This window comes from Pinus tabuliformis, chromosome 3_1, assembly GCF_031772625.1.
Source record: "Pinus tabuliformis cultivar Carrire ecotype Pingquan chromosome 3_1, CPIR1, whole genome shotgun sequence".
Lineage (NCBI taxonomy): Eukaryota > Viridiplantae > Streptophyta > Pinopsida > Pinales > Pinaceae > Pinus > Pinus tabuliformis.
In genome coordinates this window covers 729,899,866-729,926,830 of record NC_142301.1, presented here as the reverse complement: position 1 = coordinate 729,926,830, position 26,965 = coordinate 729,899,866, and positions in this window count along the sequence as shown.

Genomic DNA, 26,965 nt, shown 5'->3' with positions numbered 1-26,965 from the left:
ATTGGTGTGGCCATGGGGTCCCAATCACATGCATAGGCCTACTTCCATGCAGTTATGACATAAAAACTTGAGTTACGTGCCACTGATTCTGAATATCTGAGCCACATTTTCATACTAGCCTTCATACCACTGCTCAAAACTACCTATAACTTTCTAGAAACATAAACAAGATGATGACAAGGCCAACAAATCAAAACTCAAGAGAGAACTCAACCTAGACATGTCCAATCCATGATATACATTTCATGGCAAACATGAAAGCTATAGGTCATGAATGCATATATGATCATAGGGATCTGAAATTCATCTTAGAATCACCAAGAAGGCTCCAAGCCCTCTCTAACTAGTTGCAATAACACTTGTTATCCCATGCATTCATTAACCATTCAATAACTTATCATCTCATGAAATAGATCCATAATATGAGAAATTCATTTAATCCAGCATATAACCATAATAGAAGCCATAATAACCAATATAAGTGCTCATAGGTCACAATAGGAAAATAACTCTTCTTAACATTTGAAAATTCCATCTAAGTCAAGGACTTCCACGCACCACCCGACCATAGATTGGGTTGAATCAAATCTCTCTTTCAGCCAATCTCCCCCGCACCATATTCCAAACATGAATGTGAGATCTCATGGGATAAACCCAGACAAAACCAACCAGGGCTTCCAACAGCCAAACCACCTCAACCCTTAACCATAGCGATCTCACCTATATGGTCTAGAAATCACTAACATCAAACAGATCGATCTCTACCCAAGTTTTCCAGGGCTCCAGGAACTAGTAAATCAACCCATAGCTAAATCAAGGCTCCAGAATGTTTGTTCCATCCGACAGCTCCAAGGACTAATAACTCAACCCACAAGTCTCCATAGTGTTTGTCCAAACCTGTAGAATTTAAGAACTAGTAACTCAAACCAAGTTGTTCGAGGGCTCCAGTGCATTTGTTCCAACCGACAACCATAAGGAACCTGAGAACCAATAAATAAATAAAAACAAGTGGGAAAACCCGCAACGCCATGGCTATCCAGGAAATGGAATGGAAAACTTGAAACTCTTGTCAATCCAGTAAAATATCAATGCTAATGACAACACATAACCAAGGAACCACATGCATATACCATGCATCCAAAAATCAGTAAGGAAATCACACATGCAACATGTTACCTACAAAGTATCCATGTTCTAGTTGTTGATCCAATTGTCTCCTTGCACTTCCATTTTTTCCTTTGCTTTCTCTCTCCAATCCAAGTGAAAGCTAGAGTGTTCCAAGCATGCTCCAAGAATTCTCTGAGTGTGCAAGAGTATGAGAGAATGAGAGTGTTCTCAACTCAAAACTGTCAAAAATATGTTAAAAGCTAGCAACTGATTTTATGATGCCTTTTTATCATTGTTTTTCTTTTTTTTCCCTTTATTTTTCCTTTTCTTCATTGTCCTATATTTTTCCTCTAATTTCCCTTGCATGCAAATTTGTGTCTCTTCAACTTCATTTTCTCCTATTTTCCTTTATTTTCATAATTAAATTGTAACGGCCCCATTTAAAAAATTCATGTAAAAATATATAAGACCACGATCATGGAACATGTATTCCAAGCTGAACGTTAGGCAAAACATCCTTGAGGGTGTTCATTTCAGTTATTATGGCTAGACGAAATTGGAAAAGGAAATGGAAAAGGCTTTAGAAAGGCAAAGTGGCAATTTTGGCACATTTATTTATGAAAATAATGGAAATTAGGAGAAAAAGAAGGTGAAAGGTCACAAGTTGCATGTGAGGAGGAAATTGAAGGAAAATAATGGAAAATGAAGAAAATAGATGCCTCATTAATAAAAAGGCTTTTGAGGATCAGTGGGTAAGTTTTTCTCAAGTTTTGCATTGGATCAAGAAAGGAAAAGAAGGCAAGAGGAAGGAAGGAGCAAGCAAGGAAGAGAAGGATCACGCAGCTATAGCAGGATTCTCTGCAGGTATCGATTTGCATGTGTGATTTCTTTGCTATATATGACATGCATGGTATTGAATGTGGTTTTTTGTTGTTATTTCATGTGTTTTGCCAGGTGTGATAGTGTTTTCGACCTAGCCTTGCCATTTTAGGATAGCCATGGTGTGACGTCGTTCTCACGTTTTGGTTGAGCTAGATTATCGGATGGATTCGAAGCTAAGTGAGGTGGATCTTCGAAAGAAAGAACACGTGGCCTAGTGATCCTTGAACCAGACTTTGGATTGTGGCAAATCCACTGACCTAGTGAACCTTGAACCAGACTGTGGGTTGCGGTAAATCCAGGTATTGTGTGCCTTAGTGGTCCTAGGAATCCTTGCCGATGAATGGCGGGATATACAATAAATCATAGAGATGGTTGCCTTTAATTATGCCTAAGAATCCTTGTTGGTGAATGGCGGGATATATGGTAAAGCCTAGAAGGTAGAGTCTCGATTTAGAGCCTAGCGAACCCTACATCAGAATATGCATTGCAGTAAATCCTGAGAGACTAGGAGACAATAAAATTCCTCATGGTGTAGGTGGAGAAATCTTTGGCATCCATGTTTGTTTTTGCCTAGTGATCTGGTGGAGATCATGGTAAATCCTATTATTACATGTTTATTGTGTTGGCCTAGTGATCCGAGATGGATTACGGTAAAGCCTGGTTTCTATTGATGAGGGAAAGGTGGTTTAGCCTCGGGATGCCCTGGTTGGTTCTTTTGGTTTGAGTCCCACATTCATACTTGGAATATGGCACGGGGGTGAATAGTTGAAGAGATATTTGGCTTAGCCATTCTATGGTCGGGTGCAATTTGGTAGTCCCATACTGGGTTGGCTTTTGCATTCATTGATAAGAGGTTCTTTCCTTGGCATATGATGTGTAAATGTACTAGTTTATATGTGGATTCTATGGTTGATGTATCGTTGGTATTTTTGTTGTTATTACACTGGTTATAAGCATGTATTATGACAGTGATGATGTATGGCTCTCCTCATGTTTTTGATTTGTAAATGAATGAACATCGTATATATGACCTATTAGATGATAATGTAGCTAATGATATAAGGGAACAATGCTTCTTAGCGATTCTCGAATAAGTGTGAGAGTCCTATGCTTAAATATGTTGTTTACTCCTGTAGATTACATATTTGTGATATGTTTGACGAAATGGATGTCATGGTTAGGAGGGGTCTAGTCAAGTCCTTGTTCAAGTAATTTCATTTGTATCATTATTCCATTGTTATATTTCATATCTGAAGGTGTCATTTAGTTCTGGGTAGTGACCTGGGCTCAGGGCCTAAAATGGTGGCTCAAATCTTGGGGACGTAGGCACATCACTGGGCAGAATAGTCCCTAGATGTTGGCACACCATGTTTTGGGAGCATCCAGAGCCCTTTGGACACATGCATGCCCATATCAAGGGAGCACTCGAGAATTGAATGGTCTAAAAATTTAGTGGGACCCAAGGACTGGTTACCTGAGAGGTTGGGATGGTTATTGGGAGTCCTATTACTAATTTGGAAGGTTTGTATGGTGTGTTTCCATCAATTCCACTTCCTTAAGGTCATCTAGGAGGTTGAATCCCATCATAGTGGCCTCTCGTCACATGTTTACCCCGTTTGGCCAGTTACTTAGGTAGATGTGGGAGGAGGGTGTTACATAAATGCTAATTATTCTCTTTTCCTTTGCTAATTCCTTTGTCAATTTCCATAACCATTAATTAATCCACAAGTGATTCCCACTATAATGTTTTATCCACCATTTAGCTTGGAATACGTGTCCCATGACCTTGGTCTTATTTTATTTACATGAAAAATCAACCAAGGGTTGTTATACACAATAACCAATATATGTGCTCATTGATACCAATAATAAATAACACATATAACATATGCATCAAGCTAACAAATTTAGGGACTTCTATGTACCACTCAACCATAGATTAGGTTGAACCAAATCTCTCTTTCAGCAAATCACCCATGTGCCATATTCCAAGCATGAATGTGGGATCTCATGGGATAAACCAAGTATAACCAAACAAAGACTCCAAAGGTTAAACCAACTCCACCCTCAAGCCACAATGATCTCACCTAAACCAGTACATAGATCACCAAACCAACCCAAGCTTGGATGCCTCAAAATTTCTTCACCAATATCCAAAGGAATTTTCCTGTCTCCACCCACATGTCAAGGGATTCATGGAGAAAGCTATCTCCACCCCCAACCCTTGGGATTTTCTTGAGACTGCCTCATACATATCTGAAATATTCTGGAAATCCAAAGATCAACCAAGAATGAATTCCATCATATCATGGCTATTTAGGAAATGGAAAGGAAAATATAAACAAATTGTCAAACCAATAAATCCCATGTCAATGACAAAAAAATAATCATGTAAACCAAATTCATGCACCATACATTCAAATCCCAATAAGGAAATCACACATGCAACTCGTTACATGCAAATCCTTAGTTGTTTCTTGGCTAAAAACCTCTTCTCTTGGATACAACTCCAATTCCTCCTTGTTGTTCCTTCCTCGATTGTGATCCTTGCTTTCTTGTGTCCATGTGCTCTCCCTCTCCTCTTGGAGTTCGATTTCTTCCTTAGCAAAACTAAAGTTGTCAAAACTAAAAACTAATAAAAAGTTTTCAATTGTTTCTCAGATGCCTTTTTATCATTGATGTCTGGTGTCTCTTCCTTTCCCTTTCCTTTTTTCTTTCATTTTCCTTTATTTTCTCTTTAATTTCCCTTGCATGCATATTATTGTCTCTTCATCTTCCTCTTAATATGTTTTCCTTTATTTCTTGAATTAATTTCAATTTATTGCCCTTTGCCTCTTGTCAATGCCAATGTCAATTTCCATAGCTATTAATTAACCACAAGTGACGCACACTTTAATGTTTTTCCCTCCATTCAACTTGGAATACGTATCCCATGACCTTGGTTTGATTTTTTCCTTTATAATGTCCTTCAATTTACTTGGAAAATCAATCTAGGACTGTTACAAACCCCTCCCACTTGAAGGAACACCATTTTGAGTGTTTAATGACACTTATGACCAGTCAAACTACTGAAAATAAAACATATTTCTTATTGGAGATTTATAAACACACCTTGATGCAGTGTTTACAATGACCAACTGTTGAAAACATAATCATCATACTACTTATTGGAGCTTTATAAACACAGTTTGATGTAGTATTTACAATGACATGCACACACACACACACATGTACATATATCAAAAACTCATTTTGTAAAAACAACAAATAAATAATGATATAATGCCTGCATTTAGTCAACCATCTCCCATGTAGCTTTATCAGACCCAAAGTTCTTTCAACACACATTAACTTGCTCTAATGCTTGGTTCCAGAGCATGAGCTATTTTTAGTGCAATGTGCATTGTGGTTATAGCTGGAACTCTCCCTCTGGCTCCACTTGCAATACAGACCAGTCAATAACATGATCAACATCTTGTACATATCTCTTAAGTAATGAAACATGAAAATACCATGGACATTGACTGATGGAGGCAGGGCAAGTATGTATGCCACTAGTCCAATCCTCTCGAGGATCTCAAAAGGCTTGCAATACCGATGTGTCAACTTGGCACATGACCCAATCCTTAAGGATCTCCTCTTGGGCTTGATGCACAAGTACACATGCTCCCCAACTCGAAACTCCTTGAATGCTCGATGTTGATCCTCATAACTTGTATGGATGTCCTACGCTACCTTTAAATTTATTTTAATAACCTGCATCTCCTGCTCCATCTCTGCCAACATATCCGGTCCAATAAACCCCTTGTTCACTAGATCACTCCAGCTGATAGGAGTATTGCAACTTCGCTTGTAGAGAGCCTCAAATGGACTCATCTTCAAGGATTCTTGATACCAATTATTATAAGAAAATTCTACCAATGGAAGATACTCCTCCCACTTCCTTTGTTGATGTGTGACATCCATCCTCAACATATCCTCAAGGATCCTGTTAACCCTCTCTTTTTTTCCATCTGTCTGTGAATGATTTAAGTTGTACCGAAATCTAGCTTTGTCCCCAAGCCTACAAACAATTCCTTCCAAAACATGGAAGTAAACTTGGCATCTCTGTTTAATATAATCTACTTGGGAACTCCATGCAACCTCACTATCTCCCTAATGAAGATCTAATCCAGTTCACTAGCTGAATTAGTAGACTTTACTACAATGAAGTGAGCTACCTTACTCAACTTGTCAACTACAACTATGATGGATTCATGATGCCTTGATGTCCTATGAAACCTTGTAACGAAGTCCATGGAAATGACCTCCCATTTCCATTCTGGAATCAAAATAGGTTGCAATAGACCAACTAGATGCTTGCATATAATTTTCATTTGTTGACAGTCCAAACACTTGGCAACAAACTTAGCCACCTCTTTCTTCAAATTCAACCAATAGTATAATTTCTTAACAGCTCCCAAGTCTTCTAGTATCCTGGGTTTCTTGCATATGCTTTGACATGAAACTCTCTCAAAATAAGCTTCTTCAAATCGTTGTTATCTTCCACATAGATCCTTTTCCTAAATATGATCAAGCCATCTATTGTGAGGTGATACTCCTCATCCTGATCACCCTCGCGTTGTTGTTACGGTCTCTACTTTAGTTGTTGATACCTCTCATCATGTTGGGTTGACTATAAGACCTGATCTTGTATATTTGTCCCATAAGAGATCTTTGTTGAAATATGATTCACCTGTACTCTCCTACAAAGAGCATCCGCAACCCTGTTATCCTTGCCCTTGATGTACCCGGTCTCAAAATAAAACTCACTGAGAGTATCGAACCACCTAGCTTTCCTTTCATTGTGATTGTGTTGGTCAAACAAGTACCTCACTCCACTATGATCACTCACAAAAATAAACCTCATGCGAAGGAGATAATGTCTCCACATCTTCAACAAATGACTCATAGCTACCAACTCAAGATCATGAGTCGCATATTTTTTCTCGTGCTCATTCAAATTCCGTGATTCATAGAAAACCACTTGTTGTCCTACATCAGTACTCCACCAAGTCCTTCCTTACATGCATCTGTACAAACCACAAACTCCTTATCGAGATCTGCAATCTTCAAAATTGGAGCATTGGTAAGCAAATGCTTCAACTGATCAAAGTTATATGTACACTCAACAATCCATTCAAATTTCTTTCATTTTCTTTGCAAATATGTGATAGGATAGCTAATCTTGGAGAAGTTATTGATACAATGCATATAATAATCTGCTAGTCCCATGAATGATATGACTGCATCCAAATTCCTTGGAGCTGGCCATTCCATAATAGCTTTAATCTTTTCCGGATCTATTATTATCTTTTCCTTGGAAACAACATGTCCTAAGAAATGAATCTGAGACTAAAAGAAGCTACACTTTCTAAGTTTGGGATACAACTTATTCTCTCTCAACAATCTCAATACCGTTTCTAGGTGCTCTGCATGCTCTTCCTCATTCTTATAATAGAATAATATATCATCAACAAATATTATCACAAATTTAGCCAGAGAAGGGTGCAACACATTGTTCATCAAGCACATGAAGGTGGTTGGAGCATTGGTAATACCAAAAGGAATCACCACAAACTCATAGTGCCCATACCTTGTATGAAATGCAATATTGTAGATGTATTCATATTTGATGTGAACCTAATGATATCTTGGTCTCAGATCAATCTTCAAAAATATTATAGCTCCCTTCAGCTAATCAAACAAATCATCAATATAAGGTAATGGGTACATGTTCTTGATAGTCATCTTGTTCAACTGCTTGTAATCAATGCACAATCTACCATCCTTCTTTACAAAAACACTAGTGCACCCTAAGGAGACACACTTGGCCTTATGTATCCCTTACAATCATCTCTTTAAGTTGCAACTTTAATTCCACCAACTGTAGAGTGCTCATCCTGTACAATGCCTTTGATGTTGGTGCTACTCCTAGTAGCAATTCATAAAGAAATCCACCTCTCTATGAGGAGCAAACTCTGGAATCTCTATAAGAAACGCATACTGAAACTATTGAAAGACAACATACTTCCACAGGACTTCATCATCCTCATCTTCCTTCCCTTTGTCACTAGAAATATGAACTGCAAACAATACACACCCTTTATTGCGACTACGTTTAACCTACATAGTTGTAACCATTCTCACTGATGTAGGCTTCTTCTTTCCCTGCAATATTCTCTTTTCTCCATATTCATCCAGACACTCAATGGCCTTCTCATAACAATGCGTGTGAGTGGGTGCCTCCACTTGGCCTGCTCTTTGATCAATATCTGACTCTATGGATCTGACTAAAGCTCCTCCTTTGGAGCTAGAAGGTCATCCTCTAGGTGTATGCTTAGCTCTCGCTTTAGAGCGCTCCTCATGGATTTCTCCTCATCAAATCTCACATCTTTCCTCATAACAATCATTCTAAGTGAAGGCATGTACACCCGATAAATATGAGGTGTCTTAGAATAGCCCACAAACATCCCATTCTCTGTAGTCAACTCCAACTTTTTCCTACTATCTTTGGAGAGGTGACATTAGACTATGGATCCAAAAATGTGAAAATATGAGACATCTGGCTTCCTCCCAGTGAAATCCTCTTCAAGTGTAATCATTCCAAGAATTTTGTGTGGGCTCCTGTTCTGTAAGTAAACAGTTGTATTGTAATCTTATGCCCACAGGGATAGTGGAAACCCTTTGTCATGCAACATTACTCTAGCAGCTCTTACAATACTTCTATTTTTTATCTTTGCAACCCCATTTTGTTGTGGGTTGAAAATGGGGTTGCGGGGTGAAATCAACTCCCTTATAGTACCCTTTGTGGAACATAATTCTTTGAAGGAATTAGACACATACTCTCCTCCATTATCACTTCTCAAGGATTTAATTATCTTTCTAGCCTTATTTTCAACTAAGGCTTTAAATTCAACAAAATTTGAATAAAACTCATCTTTCTTCTTCATAAAGTAGATCCAACATTTGCGGGAAAATTAATATATGAAGATCATATAACACATGTTCTTTGCAGTTGAGACTATGGAAAATGGTCCACACACATTTGAGTGAACTCACTCCAATATGGCTCCATCTCTGCTATGTCGACCCTGGAAGGAGGATTTAACATATTTTCCATGAGTGCTTCACTTGCAAACATCATGTTGATCAAGGGTGCATTTTGGAAGCCTAGTGGTGATCTGATGCATTATTTTCAAACCTCCATGATGTAGGTGTCCCATTCGCCTATGCGAGAGCTATCCAACATCTCAACCCTGAATATGTTCTACCTTCCTACTTAATGAAACACATGCATCAACCTCCTGCTTGTAGAGATTTTTATTCCTAAAACCAATTTTCTTAACCTATCCAGAAGAGAAATGCTTTAGATAGGACTTCCCTTTACTAAACACCACTTCATATCCTCTGTCTTCAAGTACAACTACATAAACTATATTTTTCTTTAGACCAGGCACATACAGTACATTATTTAGGTGCAGATGGGAGCTTGACTCCCTCTTAAAGGTGATAATGCCAATCCCTTTGGTATTATATCTTCCATCATCTCTCAGATCTATGTGTAATTGTAGGTCTTTCTCCTTTAAGTTGCTGAAGAAATCCTTATTTCCTATCATATGAAATGAAGCACCAGAGTCTAAGTACCACACACTACCTCGAATAGTGCTTTCCATACAAGAAAATAGGGTTAAATCCAACTTGAATTGTGATGTGAGAGCATCTCTTGCTACTGTTGTTGCAGGCTTCTTATTGGATTTCTTATGTGGACACATGGTTGCATAATGTCCATACTCATGGAAGTGAAAGCATTTAATTTTACTGTAGTATTTATTCTTGCCATGGTTCTGGATGGATTCTTCCTTACCTAATTGGGCCTTCTTTCCTTTGGCTTTCTTTCCTTTGTCAGCTAAAGAAAAGTTTTCTTCCCCATTAGTTTTGGATGAGACTGCATCTCTAGTGTTTCTTCTAATCTCCTCCTACACCAAGTCAAACCAAAGTCCCTCCCAATTTGGGAGCTTGTCTCTTCCATTAACTGCATCTTGATAGTTGTGTTAGGACTTTGGAAGACCATGGAGTGATACGCTGACAAATTCAGATGGTTGCACAGTCTCTCCAAATCCTCCAAGTTCATATCTCACTTCTCTTGGCTTTTCTTATATCTTTCTTCCACTCAGCCAACTATTGTGCATCTGATGCTGCTAGTTTTGGAATATTTATTTTTGTGTACTCTAATACTCCATTGTCATCCAACACAACTTCTATTATGTCTTTCCAAGCACATAAATTCGAAGTTCCCTCCAATGCATACTCAAGCCTCAATCCATTGAAAGACATTATTCCCGAACTGAAGAAATGCATGCACCAAAAACTTTGTTATTTGAAATTTCTTTGAGAGATGATGAGGAAACTGGTTTCTATGTAGTTTTCAATAGCTCTGATAATGTGTAGAAAAACTCAAATTTTTTTAGCTACTAATGAATTCAATTGAAATAAAAAGACACAAAATTTCATCTACTCAATCTAAGAAAGGGAAAACATACAATAGAAACATAATCAACATTTAATCACATGAACACAGTTTTTATTACGGAACCCAACTAGGAAAAACCCCTCCTCTATTTGTATTATATCATATGAGAACAATGATCTATTACAATGAATGCTTCAATGCTTGAAGCTCCCTCTGCACTGTAATATTGATCTCTCTCCTTGTGTCTTCTCTGCCCAATACTTAGACAAAAATAGGCGTTCCTACTTCCTCCTATTTGCTTGTGTAATTCAACTACTAAAGAATAGGGAACATTGTTATTTCCTTATGCAATTCCCAAGGAAAATAACTCATTTGCATGCAACAAAATTTGTATACTCTCTAGTATACAATAATAATTATAATATGTCTTTTCCTGCAACTTCACTAGGCAATTCAAATGCCATGCATGACTAGGGATATTTTTAATAAATGAAATAGATAACTGAGAATTAGTTGATTTTACAACAGTTCCACTACTCAACAAAACTTCTAACTCACTCTATTCCAGACTAGATCTCAGTCAACTGTCAAACTCTAAAGATAACACCACTAGATAGCTAGAACTTAGCCATCAACTTGTACACAACTCTACTACTGGCCCACAAACTTGACTTGACTGACCTAACTGAGTGATTTGGTGATGTTACTCCTGCTAACTACCTGTAAATTCATCTTGCTTGAAGTTGAATTTGAATTTCCTCATTTAATGAAGGCACAAGTCAAATTAATCCTTTTCTTACTACAATTTAACACTTTGGTAGAAAAAGATACACGAGACATGGACATAACACAATTAGGCTAACGGATTTCAATCTAATAAAATGACTTGGATGGGTTCTTTATGGGTCCTCAAATGTTCTCCCTACCACAAGAGGTATGTCGAGATGTTGTTCTATTCTCCCCATTTTGCAATCTAAATACCTCAAACACTGATTTAAGTGCTCAAGGGATTGGAGAATGTCTGCGTGGTACTCATGTCGATCTAAGAGAGTACGCCCCAGTAAAAAATTATCTTCTAGTAGAGGTCCACAATTTACATATGTTGATTGAACTGACCCTTCTTATGCCCTATGTCCAAGATCCAATCTACATGTTCTGTAAGAACCTTTGTATCTAAGAGGGCAATTCTTTGAGTGGAAGCTTCCCTCGTAGCCCAAGTGAGTTATTTCTAGATGAGTCTTGGCGTGAGGTCACAATAGCATGTAGAATATCCCTCCAACCGATGATTCTTGTGATTATTTCCCATGTGGGTCTGCTTTTAGTAATATGTGGCCCCCCTTCAAACCCATACCCATTGATGAGGCATGAAGGAGAGAATAGTAAGGAAAGAAGACTAGAGAAGAGGCCAGGAGAGGCTAAGGAGTTTAGGAGTATAACAGGGATGTGATGTAAAATAAGTGCTAGGTAAAATATGGCTACAAACAATGGGGATGCCTAAGAGGGATATCAAAAATGGCATCATGGGTGTCACGCCCATGAGTTGTGTGTGCAACGTGCGACGAGTTGGGGAAGCCCGCCCTCGGTTAAATGCGACAAGATGGGTGCGACGAGTTGGTGAGTGGGTGAGTCTTGTGCGACGTTATGCGATGATGAGATGAGTTGGCCTGCGACGAGCCAACGAGAAAGACAAAATTTGGCTAAGTGTGGAAACTCATGGTAGCGACCTTATGCGGTGAGAGGTCGGGTAGGTGGACCCGACGGGGTGACATGGCTGGGTGAGCCAACCTGATTTGGGGGCATGGACAACCGAATTGGAAGGTCGACCTGGACAGGTCAACCCACATTACATCCATGGTGAGGCATATAAGTAGAGGATGCATGGGTGGGAGAAAGGAAATGAAGTAACAAGCACACAAGTATATGAACTTGGAGTGTGGAGAAGTGTGAGCATAAGAAGGAGGCCGAGGTGCACGTGGTTGAACAGGATGAAGCACCAAGGCAAGGAGACCGGACGAGCACAGGGCAAGCGCTGAAAGAAACCACAAGTCCGGTGAACCGGGTTGCAGCAAGGGCGGGTTTGCCCACAGTGACATTGCGGTTGGGTAACAACCGGGCGGACGACAGAGTTCGGACAAGCGGGCGAGTTGGCAGTCGGGTGAACGGGCAAAGTACAAGACCTGCGAGTTGGGCGCACCCGTACGACAATGCGAAGGCTAGGTGGTGCGACCCAAACTCGGGCGAGTCTACATGACCCGTGAGCCGGGCGACATGACGGTCAGGTAGTGTTGAACGTAGAGTCGGATAGTGGGTAAGACACGGGCACCGGGGAGTTAACACAATTCGTAGACCGGGTGAACGACAACGACGGGTGGAAGGTTGAAATGACCCGCAGACCGGGTGGAACGACAGCGCCGGATGGAGTTGGACGGTGACTCGGGCAGGGGACATGGTGCGATGAGTTGTGAAGCATGGGTTTAGGTGGGCAAGGTTGCATGATAGGGTGGACTGCCTCAAACGAAGAAATGGGTAAGGTTGCACAATAGCGAGGCCGAGCTAAACGATAGCTTGGGTAGAATTCTAAAAATTGCAGTTTGGCATTTTGGCCAAGGTATATTTTGGGGTTTCCTTAAAAGGCTGGCTTGTATATGAAACTGTAAATTATACGGTTATATTATTGTGTGCAAGCTCTTATGAGGGAGTTGCCCCTCCCTTAAAGATTAATTGTACTTGTGTGAATGAAGTTAAAGATGAATGTTTCTGTTGTGTATAATGAATGATGAATGCTTAGTGAAGTGAAAATATTATAAGTATTGAATGTTAAGCGTAGTCCACACTTGGAAGTATTGGTGAAAAGAAATTGGGTGGTGGTGTCGCACCTGCCTATGAGTGGTTGAAAGACTACCGCCAGGATAGTGGCGTGACAATAAGAGTGAGGGAGAGAAGGACGACAAACCCCCACACACACTAACTCACCACTGGACCTTAGAAAAGAGGCTTATAAGGAGTCTAGGTTGAGAGTAGAGTGAGCGACACTGAAAAACCAAAAGAGGGACAATGATTCAACATCACATGGGAGAATTAAATCTTGTATCCATGAGAAACATAAGCACTAGGGAAGAAAGCTAAGACACCAAAAATGAAGGGGGGCGGAGACTCGCCGAAGCACCCAGGGACAAAGGACCAAGACAAGAAAAGGCAAGACCTTGAGCCCCAAAATAGAGAATGCACTGACAAGTTAGAAACCAAGATTGTTTAAAAAAAAATATGAGGAAAGTTGAAATTACCAATTCCCAATCGATGCTACATAACATGGGAGAAAATAAAGTCCACAAATCGTTGGAATCCTATCTTATGAGATGGTTTCATGATTTTTCTAGCCACATAACCACACTCGCTCTGCGCCATAACCTGCGTTCGCTACCCACAATGTCGTCTATAAGCATCTCACCATAAAAACGCTCGTGAGAAATGTTTGCAAATTGAGTGCCATGAGAGAAGTCTTAATGTCAATTTCCATCACACAAGTGCCCAACTCGATTGCTACGAAAACTTCATGCTACCGACTATATTGTTCGATTTCAATCATGGTTTTGCAGGCCTTAATGATATTAATTTGTAATAACTCCACTACTTTTAACATTCATGAACGTGAGTTACTGCGTCCCTTGGTCCACTGGCAAGGTGAGATGGCGGTAACGTACGCTGCCCCTCCCCGGCTTGCACCCAGGCTTGGAATTTGACGTCCCACAGGACGTATTTTTTATTTCATAACGTATTTGATAGCAGGGAGAAAATCTTCCACGTCAGGTTAGACGTGTGGTATACCTTCCCAACCCATCATTTTGACATCTAATTTCATAAAGAAAACGTAAAAATCTATAATATCTGTAATGGGACTCTGAGCCTATCTCTTGAAGTCTGTGACTACTGTCAGTAAGTACTAGGTTGAGTCATATGGCTTAATTCCTAGTGTGCATACCAGCCTAGAGTATACCGTATATAATGCGTTCTCCAAATCAATTGTCTTTTCTTTTCACCGTTCGGCCTTTATCCTTGATTTGGCTACGTTTACTGAAATTAAGCACCTCAGGTTTCATTACTGTAAAATTCTGCATTTCTTGTCAAATCAAGGGTACGTTGTGAAAAATTCCTTTAATTTCATTTTGCCGTCAGAGTTAATCTTATCTACAGTGTTCTCAAATCTGAAAAAGCTATGAATTCTTCATTAATTTCATCGCTTGGTTTGCGTTTGGGTTGCAACTTGCGGGCCGCGGCCCATACCGGTATATGTCTTCCCGCAGATGGTATTTTTGTGTTTGTTTTTGAACTTCCCCACACTATACTATACTATACTGGTTTGTGGATGCTCCTTACTGTGTTGTTACGGTTTTAGATGAGCTGTTTCGATATAGTTACTGTTTGGACGCGACCCAGAATCTGCTACCGGTCACTATCTGCAGGTATGTCAATTACTCACTGGCTTTTTTTTCTATCAGTAGTGGTATGTTCGAATGTCACAGGTCCCTTGAAGGTTGTTGTGTATTTGTCTGGGAAGCAATTGTTTTGGCGATTGTTTAACAACTATACTATTTTTATGCCTTGTTTTGGGAATGTTCCTTAAATTCTGTGAGTGGTTTTTGTGGTCTGAGCTTGTCCATATTCTGGTGCTTACTGTTATATGCATCTATATTTTATGCCGTATTTTTACTATCCATTTCTGGACCACTCAACGGCGCTCACATGCATCCGGATATTGAGTACTTTCTCTGCCATTGTTTTTCTTCCTCACTTGAAGGTTGTTATGGTCTGGTGTCTGGAGGGAATTTGCCCTGTTCATAATTAATTAATCCTTTCTATATCACACAACAGTGCTCGCAGTTTAGATTTCGTTGGGGGGACTTTTGGTGGACCTGCAAGGGCTGTTTTTTCCTTTGCTGTTGTGATGGTGTGTAGTATTTAACAAGTATGATCTGTCTGCACTGGATACTCTGGTAATTTTCTCCATTTCTGGGCAGCTGCACTCGGCCTGCTTGCTCTATAATTTCCGGCTAACTATTCCGGTTCTTTCCCCGTATATCTTATTTCCGAGGCAGTATGTGGCTAGTCACCATCTGTCAGAGGGGACTATCCGAATTGGGTGGGGTATTTATTGTGGGCTCTTTGTATCGAAGTAGTCATACTTACACTGAGCAGGCAAGGTGCAAGACTATCACCGCCATGGATGTCGTCTATGCGCTCAAGAGGCAGGGCAGAACCCTCTACGGCTTTGGCGGTTAACATTGAACTCACTTGTTTTGTTTCTAGGGTTTAAATCCTGGTTCAATTTTGGGGTAGATATTTATTTTGCCTGTCAAATTTTGGGATAAAGGTGTGTTGTTTGCACTGAATTAATGCAATGAATAGATTTCATTAATCCTTATCTATTTTCTTGCTCCGTTTTTTGGATGAGTCGATTTCTTACCAGAGCAATGGTTGGATTGAATACATGCTGTTTTGTCTGTCTTTTTGCTCACAATATGAACTGTGAACAAATGGTTGAATGGCCAACTCGTTGTCTCTGTAATAAATATGTTGAGAAAATTGCTAAATGTTATATATATATGAAATAGTTGTGTATTAAACTTCGTTCTTTGTGTTTAATGGCAATGAAAATCCAATTTCTGTAAGTTGACCAGATCAGCCTTTGTCATATTAAAGATGCTTTATCGTGCCTCGTGGTCTTTTCTTGAAGGCATTTTTACTTAAAGAGAATTCTTTTAGAATGTTCTGTAAGTTTGGTGTTTACCAAATAATTAGTTGAAACGCTTGTCTAAGCAATAGAAAACAACCCCATCGAGTAGTCAGCCATGCCTTGGCCAGAGCTTTTCTTCTGTAATTATGGTAGGCCTTGAATTACAAGTCTGCTTGTGATTGACGTTGAATTATACAGGTCTAATGTTCATGGTTCTGCACATTTTTGTGACTTGTAATTTTTTAGGTTGTTAGTGACATATTGGTTGTCTTTTTTCATTGAAATTATAGTGGCGAGATTTGATTACGAAGACGTATTTAAATACAATTGTTATGAAAAAAATTCCACAACGAAAAAATCCAGTACGGATCCATACAAAAGTATACATATCAGAGATTTGAAAATGTATTTAGAAGAATTTCAGTATCACAAACACGCAATGAACCATGAAAAATATTCATTCTTCAAAGAATTTGCAACGTGGTTTATATTCATAGATTTCTCCCCTTTTTGAATCTTTTTGAGGTTTTTGGGCTGTTTCTGGCGCTTGTAGGTTGAAGATAGTAAAAAATAGGTTGACTGTGTTACAGCGCTCACATGCATCCAGATATTGAGTACTTTCTATGGCATTGATTTTCTTCCTCACTTGAAGGTTTTTATGGTCTGGTGTCTGGAGGGAATTTGCCCTGTTCATCATTAATTAATCCTTTCTATATCACACAACAGTGCTCGCAGTTTAGATTTTGTCAGGGGGTCTTTTGGTGGACCTACAAGGGCTGTTTTTTCCTTTGCTATTGTGATGGTGTGTAGTATTTAACAAGTATGATCTGTCTGCACTGAATACTTTGGCAATTTTCTCCATTTCTAGGCAGCTGCACTCGGCCTGCTTGCTCTATAATTTCCGGCTAACTATTCTGGTTCTTTCCCCGTATATCTTATTTCTGAGGCAGTATGTGGCTATTTACTTTCACATTAAATTGATAGTGCTGGAGTCTCTTTTTGGTTTGTTGCATATTTGGGATGCAAATTTTAGCAGGCTGAAGTTCATTTTGAGATATATTTACATTCTTCTTATTTATTCTACAATGTTGTCCATTGTTATATTCATTTTTGATTTAATGAATTTTATTTTATATATATATATATTTTATACAGGTGGTCACAAACCTACAAATGTCTCAAAAGAGAAAGATACAAGTTACAATTGGGGAAATGTATGGATGGACAAAAGGGAAAACTTCTAAGACTCAATAGAATTCAGAAACACTTGAAGAAACCCATAATGCTCATGTGGAACAACAATTACATGAAATTTTTGGAAGTTCTTCTGAACATGATATAGATGAAGAAACAAATGAAGTTGAAGAAGAGGTTGGTGATAATTCAGAAATGAAAGTGCAAACAAAAAGACAATTTCACATGGAATGGTTAAATAAGTTTGTTTGGTTGAATTATGTGAGGTTTGATGATAAAATAACTATGAAGTGTAACTATTGTGAGAAGTATAGGATGAATGGACCATGGGGTTTAGGGAATGGTTGCACCACATTACAACATGATGCTCTTGTTACTCATGAAAAATCACGGGCGCATAAAGATGCTAAGCAAAAATGGATTAATGCATTAGAGGGAAAGATGAAACCAATTCCAGATCATATTAGACAGATGAGAGATGCCAATAAGGAAAGAGTGATTTCTACAATGAAAATATCATATTTCACTTGTCAAGAAGATTTATCTCTATCAAAGTATGAGAAGCTTTGCAAATTTCTAATGGATGCAAAAACTCCAAATATGCCAAAGTCTCAAGAGTACTCTTCATACACTAATCGTAAGTGTGCAAATGATTTTATATATTTCATATCAAAACATCTTGAACAGATTCAGATGAAAAATATGTTGGAAAGTCCTTTCTTCTCATTGATGGTTGATGAAAGCACTGATCGAACCTTAGAGCAACACCTTGTTATTTATGCAACATATTTAGACTCAAAGGGTCTTGGGCCACTTATCTCGCAGTTTATGAAGCTCAAAGATGTAGTAGATGGAAAAGGAAAAACAATATATGATAGTGTCAATCAATTAATAGATGTTAGAGGCCTTCAATATAAAGATTTGATAGTTGTTTCTACATATGGAGCTTCAACAATGATTAGACATGAAAATGGCTTTGTTTCATTTTTGAAAAAGAACAATCCAAACCTTATTACAGTTCATTGTGTGGCTCATTGTGAGTCTTTAGCAGCAGTAGATGCTTCTAAGAAATTCCCTGAGTTATTATTTGTTGAAAAAATTGCAAACAAAGTGTATTCATGGGTTCAAAACTCTCCAAAGAGAAATGGTGAACTTAATGATTTGCTTAGAGTCATGCAAATTGATGTTCTTGATGTTCTACAAATACATTCAGTGAGATGGTTATCCAGGGGGGAATTTATTATAAGGCTTGTGAAGCTTATGCTAGCAATTTTAACTTTGTGGAAAAATGAAAAAAAAACTTCATCTTGGTATGATAAGACGAGAATATATTCTGTCCAGTTTTGTTTACATATGCTTGCTGATGTGCTAGGGGAATTGAACAAGTTGAATGTGACTTTTCAAGAAGAAAATGTAGACATTACAACTATTGGGTTGGCTCTTGAAGTAACTATAAGCACATTATCTAGATGGTTTTTGAGAAAAGAGACATTTGCAGAAGGCACAACTTATCTTTCAAAGTTTTTAAATGATTCTCAAAATGGATACATTGATATTAAAGATGAAGGGAAAGTTGTAGATAGACATGAGTTACAATACATCTCTATCTCAGCCATGGATATTGAATCCAATGAAGCAAGGAAACAATCTATGAAACCTTGTATTGAAGGTACACAAGAGAGTTGTCAGCAACTCACTGAAGGTTATATAGAGACTCTCATAGACTCTTTGAATGAAAGATTTCCAGACCTTCATCTTTTTAATGCAGCGAAATTGTTCAGCCCTTGTTATTATTCAGAAGAGCGTCGTAGTCGTGAGAAAAATTCAGAGCGTTGGTTTTTAAAGCTTTTTCAACATTTGCAACATACCGTATCAAGTGATGTTGGATTTGTAGCTTTATTTGATGTTAAAGCTTGTAAAAGAGAGTTGCACCCTTTTGTTGATTCATTAAATCTAGCTTGTGAGGGGTTTTCTATGAAAGAAGCATGGAAAGTCTTTCGTAACACAAAACAATGGCACAAAACCTATCCTAATATGATGAAATTATGGCAAGCTGTCCTCACTATTCCTGCAAGTACAGTGGATTGTGAAAGGGGATTTTCTAAGCAAAACATCATCAAGGACATTAGAAAATCGAGGCTTGGGTTGGATACACTAGATGCTCTAATGAGAGTATCTTTGAATGGAATTTAATCATCTAATGTTGATTGGCATGCAGTATATGAGATATGGATAGATACAAAGTCAAGAAGGATTCTTGAGCTTTGAAAATTCTTCTAGTTTATGTTTAATAGGGGATCTATGTATTGAGATATTCCTATTGATAAAAAAATTTGTAGTTTCTCCAGAAAGTTTGGCTTTTAATGAAGTATAATCACTGTTTATTATTGCATAACTTTTCTGTATTTTCTCTAGATGATTTATTTATAGTCCACGATTTATTTATAATCTCCACGATTTATTTATAATCTCACTAGATAATTTATTTATAGTCCATGGATTGTAAGTTTTTTGCAAAGATTTTATTGTTTAAATGGTCCCACCATAAATCTGAGCTATAAATCTGATAGACTACAAATCTGCGATTTCAATCTAACAAGAATCATTATAAATAACAGTCATTATCATTTCAATCTAACAAGAATCATTATAAATAACAGTCATTATCAGCCTCCATTTGATGACTTATTGTGTGTTGTGGAATAAATTTACAAAAATTGTTAAAATAGAGTTTTCTATGACAATCACATATTTAACTAAAACGTGAAATGAAGGGTAAAAAAAATACAAAAACTTCGTCAAATTTTAATTTAACAGGCAAAAAGAATTTAAAATTCCAAACCTACTTGCACCCACTCTATCTCAATTATGGCACCATCCAGAGATGTTTCATGGTAAGTGCTTTTTCATTCCAAACCTGCTTGCACCCACTCTATCTCAATTATGGCACCATCCAGAGATGTTTCATGGTAAGTGCTTTTTCCCCAATTCACGATAAATGCTATTTAAGTAAAGGAATATTAAAAACTGCATACATAAGACATCAAATGTGTTAAAAAATATTAAAGATAAAAAAAAAAATTATGTATATCTTCATCTATGTTAGTATTTAATTAAAAATTTAATATGAAATAAAATAATTAAAATAGAGTAATAATAATATAATGTTAAGATGAAAATATTTGCGCTAAATTTAAACTTATAATATTATATAATAAAAAAATAACTTATAATTAAATATTTAAATTATTAAAATAAAATATTATTTATTATTAAAAATATAAATCACTATTATAAAATATATTTATACTAATAATTTGGAAATCGTCAATGATGTATTAGATTTCAATCCATCGCCATGTCTTCCATATTTCCATGGAATAAGAGCGAAATCAATGACATGGAGATTGCCGAATTCACGTACACTCTTACACTCAGAATGGAATGTCATATTTGTATTGTGGGTTTCGAGTTTAACATTTGATAGTGAGATTAGAATGAAAATGAATAATAATCATTAAACATATCTTTGTTTCATCTAAAATTTTTCATTCAATTTTAATTATATCCTACCAAAATTTAAATAAAAATTATAAACAAAATGCCTAATCTAGCCATCTAGTAACACACATCGTTTTGCTGGTAGATGGAGTAACACTCTTTTCAATGAACGGTTGATTTAAAGGTCCAAATTATCTTTTTAATAGATAAACATTCTATTTAAGAAAATATCAAGTACTATATACTAAGTCAATTATCAATATTTCATTGTATGAGAATAAATTGATATTCAATATACAAAATGAAAAATGTAGTTAGCTAATCATTCAGTTAGTGTATGGCGCTTAATGTTTACCTTCTAACTATATCTTTACCCTTTAACTCTACCTTACTCAAATAATGAATTCTATCCTTGTAAAAATTGTTATTATTATTAAAATATTGACTCATTTGTCAAAAGTTCATAGAGAGTACACATCAAACCTGTTACATTTGGTTTGAAATAATAATAATAATAAAAAAGTAACTGTAGAATGGAAATTTGTATATGTAGTCCGAGTAATGAATGATGTCCTATAAATGTGGAATTCGTTATTAAAATATTGATTAGTTGGACAACAGTTGAGTAATGAACGGTGTCCTCTTTTATGTGGAATTCGTTATAAAATATGGATGAATTGGCCAAAAGTACGCATACATCTTGGAAAAAGTAAAGTTTCAGAATGGGAATTTTCAAGATTCAGACGTTGTAGCCTCTGACTAAACATAGATTTTGTCATATCAATATTGAACAAGTGGCCAAAATACGCATACATCTGGGAAAAAACAAAGTTTCAGAATGGGAATTTTCAAGATTCGGATGTAATAGCCTCTGACTTTAACGTTTGGGGTTAATGTCTATATTTAAACGGAGTAGTCTAAACATGCCATGCCAAGTTTTGAAGACTGATGTTTAAACGGAGTAGTCTAAACATGCCAATCTTTTAAGACTGATATGACATTCCATGGATAGTCGCATCATTGCATGGATAGTCATGCATATCGTGGTGAATGTTTCCGGCAGCTCCGGAGGGATTTCCATGCCAACTTTGGTGGTTGCTTGGGGTTCCCGCGTACCTTTGTACGTATGAAACCAATGACACCATCATCTATTTATTATGGCAGATGGATATACCATGCCCATAATGCATCCGAACTACCCCATATCCCCATACGGTCTTTACGGTCAATGAGTCATGTTTTAAATTTAATCAAAGAATGCAATCCAAAACGGAATGGAGGTCAAGTATTATAATTTTTTCGAGGTGGAGCTCGATGAAATAGAGAATCTGAAGAAGGTAAACATGAAATCCGCCCATGAATAAAAGTGCTTTAGCGAAATCTGTGGCCATCCGACTCTGTTAGCAAGGAAAGCAATAATCAATTTTTGGGAGATGGAATTGACAAATCACTCCCCAATTTATAGGGTGTTTATTTAAATCACTACTTATTGGTTGGGTGGAGAGGTATATTTTATAGTACAGTATAATGGTAAGTTTGTCTGTCTTACATCAAAGTTGATCATGTTGGTTAAAATTAAAAATAAAAAATAAAGATAATTAATTTAAATGTTTTATATACTTATTCAAATTCAAAGTATATAATAAAATAATCATTAGACGCATAAGATAATTGTATTATGGGTTTAATAGTTATAATTTGAGTGGATCATAAATTTACTTTCAACAAAACATTTTACCACATTAAAATTCTAAATCAGGTAAAATCTTAAACATCTTTACTCTTTATTAAAGTTAATATCATTTTGTAAAATAAAGTAAAAATGTTATTTCAACACAAAGAATCTAAAATATTGGTCCAAAATCTTTTAATATTTCTTTTAATTAAATATTTGTAAAACGAATCAAGGAAAACCATATCCTATGGATATATTAAAATCTCTAAAGACAAATATTTCAACATCAAAGTTGTAATATTTGAAATTTTTGTTATCATGCCATGTAAAAAATATCATTAAATCTAATTTTAATATTAATATATTATAAATTTAATAACTTAAGATTAATACAATATTAAATTTAATATAATATTAAATTTGTTATATTATAATATATATTAACTCTAGATATATATGGGAGGGAAGAACAAAGTATGATAGAGGTGGAGAGATAGAGGGAGTGAGACGAAGGGAGAGAAAGGGAGAGAGAGGAAGGATGAGAGAGGACTTGTGGGACAGGAGGAGAGAGAGGAGGATAGATAAATGGAGTTGGAAGGAAAGAGAGGGAGGGAAGAATAATCACATAGAAAGAGAAAAGTGGAGAGAGAGATAGACAAGGAGTGACACGGGAGAGATGGAGAGAGAGTGTATATGTTTGGGGGTGAGATAGAGAGATAAAGAAGGAGAGATAGAGAGAAGAGGGGGGGAGAAGGAGAGATAGTGAAAAAGTCGGAGAGAGAGAGAAAGAGAGAGATAGAGAGATAAGGGCCAGCGATAGAGGGAGGCAGGAGAGAAAGGGAGAGAGAGAAAGGAAGAGAGATTGGTTGTGAGAGAGACAAGGAGAGAGGAAGGGAGAGAAAGAGGGAGGTAAGAAGAAGGACACAAAAAGAGAAAGGCGGAGAAAGAGAGAGCGAGTGATAAGGGAAATGGAGAGAGATGAAGAGAGGAGAGAAAGAGGGAAGAGAGATAGAAGGGGGGGAGAGGGAGAGAAGGGGAAGAAAGAGAGGGAGAGGGACAAATAGATAAATATGTAGAAAGAGTGTGTGTGTTTTGGGGGTGATATAGAGAGACAAAAGAGATACAGAGAGAGATAGATATATAGATGGAAGGTGAAGAGAGAGATAGAGAGAGGGTGATATGGAGGGAGAAAGCATGTGTGTTGAGCGGGGGGTAAGTTAGAGAGACAAAGAAGGAGAGATGGAGGGAGATATATATATATATATATATATATATATATATATATATATAGAGAGAGAGAGAGAGAGAGAGAGAGAGAGAGAGAGAGGGAAGAATAATTCTTTCACTAGATGCATTGATTTCAATATAGATGGTGATTTCGAATCCTATTTGATTGCTTGCATTGAAGGAGATAAATTGAAGGACACGAGAGAGGAGGAATGAAGAGAGAGAGAGAAGGATAGGAATGAGAGAGGGAGAGAAGGGTAAGAGATAGAGGGAGACACAAAGATGGAGGGCGGAGAGAGGGGGAAAGAGAGAAGGAGAGAGTGAGGAAGATAATGACAGGGTTGGAGGGAAAAGAAAGAGAGAGGGAGAAAGAAAGAGAGAGAGATATGGGGGAGAGAGAGGGAGATGAGAGATAAAGGGAGAGAGACAACTTGAGAGAGAGGAGGAGAGAGGGAGGGAGAGAGAGGAGGAGAGAGGGATGACAAAGATATGGATTTGGAAGGGTAGAGAGGGAGGGAATAAAACATACATATAGAGAGAAAAGTGGAGTGAGAGAGAGGAGGAGAGAGGGATGACAAAGATATGGATTTGGAAGGAGAGAGAGGGGGGGAATAAAACATACATATAGAGAGAAAAGTGGAGTGAGAGAGGGGGGGAGTAAAAAGGAAGAGATGGAGATAAAGCATGTATGTTTGGGGGTGAGATAGAGAGACAAAGAAGGAGAGATGGAGGGAGATATAGATATAGATGGAGGGGGGAGAGAGGGAAGAAGATTTATTTCACTAAATGCATTGAATTTATGGTAGATGGTGATTTCTAATCCTATTTGATTGCATGCACTAGATGCATTGATTTCAGTGTAGATTTTTTCTAATTCTATTTGATTTCTTGCACTAAATACATTGATTTTAGTGTAGATGTTGATTTCTAATTCTATTTGATTGTTTGCACTATATGCATTGATTTTTGTGTAGATGGTGATTTCTAATTCTATTTGATTGCTTGCACTAGATGCACTGATTTCAGTGTAGATTGTGATTTATAAACCTATTTGATTGCTTGCACTAGATACATTGATTTCAGTGTAGATGGTGATTTCTAATCCTATTTGATTGCTTGCACTAGATGCATTGATTTTAGTGTAGATGTGGATTTCTAACTGTATTTGATTGCTTGTACTAGATGTACTAATTCCAGTGTAGATGCTGATTTCTAATCTTATTTGATTTCTTAGACTAGATGCATTTATTTTAGTGTGGACGTTGATTTCTAATCTTATTTGATTGCTTTCATTAGATTCATTGATTTAAATGTAGATGTTTTCTAATCTTATTTTATTGTGTGTATTAGATGCATGGATTTCAGTGTAGATGACGATTTCTGATTTGATATAACTCAATGTATGATGGTACATTAACTTAAAGTGATTGGATTAACAATGTGCATTGATTTCAGCATAAACACAAAAAAAAGGATTGACAATTTGCATTGATTTTTGTGTTATAGTAATTCAACCTATTAATATTGGAGAGCAAGAGAGACAAGGTATGATGTTTACTACATTAGTTGAGTTAAAGAATTGAATTGTTTACAAAATCAACTATCCTTTTCATATAATTGATATGAAAAGATGGAAAAATTAACAAATAATTTAAAGATTTTGTAAATCTAACCACTCATTAAAAAAAAATCAAAATTACAGTATTTCTTGAATTTTGCAAAACAAACTATAGATTAAAAAAATCATCAAAATATTTTGAAGGAAATAAATTATTTCAAACATTAGAAATAAAACAAATGATTTTAAGAGTAATTTTGATGCAATAAATTATTAAAACTACTCTTCAAAATATATTTAGTAATACCAAGAGGGACACTTTTAAGAATTATTAATTGTCAAAAGTTGTGATACCTAAAATTAAATGAAATATATGTGCAGTATCAATCCTGTTGCAAACTATCGACAAGATGCCTGTCTTCTTCATCACCAACTAATTAGTAACAAACAATTACATATACATATAGAAATATAACACAACAATTGTAACATTCACAAAAATTAACATCCAAATCCAAACACATAAACGTACTAACCACTCAAAGCATCCAAGCGCAGACGTACAAACCATTCAAGCAAACAACAAAAACAAAATTAAAGAAGAGAATGATATAGTCATGTCAAACAAAGAAAACATAATGTAAATTTCAAAGTATGAAGTTTATCTCAAGCATATACATAATAATGATAATCTAAAAATGTGTCATTATCACCCTCTATTTAACTTAGGGTCTATAATGCGCCTAGAGGGATCAAATCCCTCGAGGTGCAAACCTTTCCTTAAATTCCACACTCCTTGTTAAAGAAGAGAATGATATAGTCATGTCAAACAAAGAAAACATAATGTAAATTTCATAAGTATGAGGTTTATCTCAAGCATATGCATAATAATGATAATCTAAAAATGTGTCATTATCACCCTCTATCTAATTTGGGATCTATCATGCGCATAGAGGGATCAAATCCCTCAAGGTGCAAACATTTCCTTAAATTCCACACTCCAAAAACAAGGCTTGCACCTCGAGGGATTTGATCCTTCTCGACACATGATAGATCCAAAGTTAGATAGATCTAAGATGGTTTGGTATCTTATTCATTTGGTTACATACATGAAGCGAGTTTTAACAATTTTCACTAATTCAATTTTTTAAGATATCTATACAAAATAAATAATAAATAAATATTTTATTGATTCCTTATATAATTATGAGTAGTTGGCACTTTGGAAGTCCCATAAAAACTCTATTATCTCTATTTCAGTTTATTATGTAGGCATTTAGTATATTTCATTATTTATTTCAGTTTATTTTATAGACATTCATTTTAAATTACATAAATTATTTTTAGTTTAAGAAACAATAATTTAAAATATTAGTATTTGTATATAAATAGTCTAATTAAAAGCTTAAATGAGTCTTTCTAATATTTAATATTAAAAGATTAAATGATAACCTTATTTAATTTTTTCCTTTAATAAACAAAATTTTTATCCTTTTATACTTTCACTAAAATTATAATAAAAAATATTTAGATTTGTGTAAAAAATATATATATATATTTAACATTTGTATTTTTAAA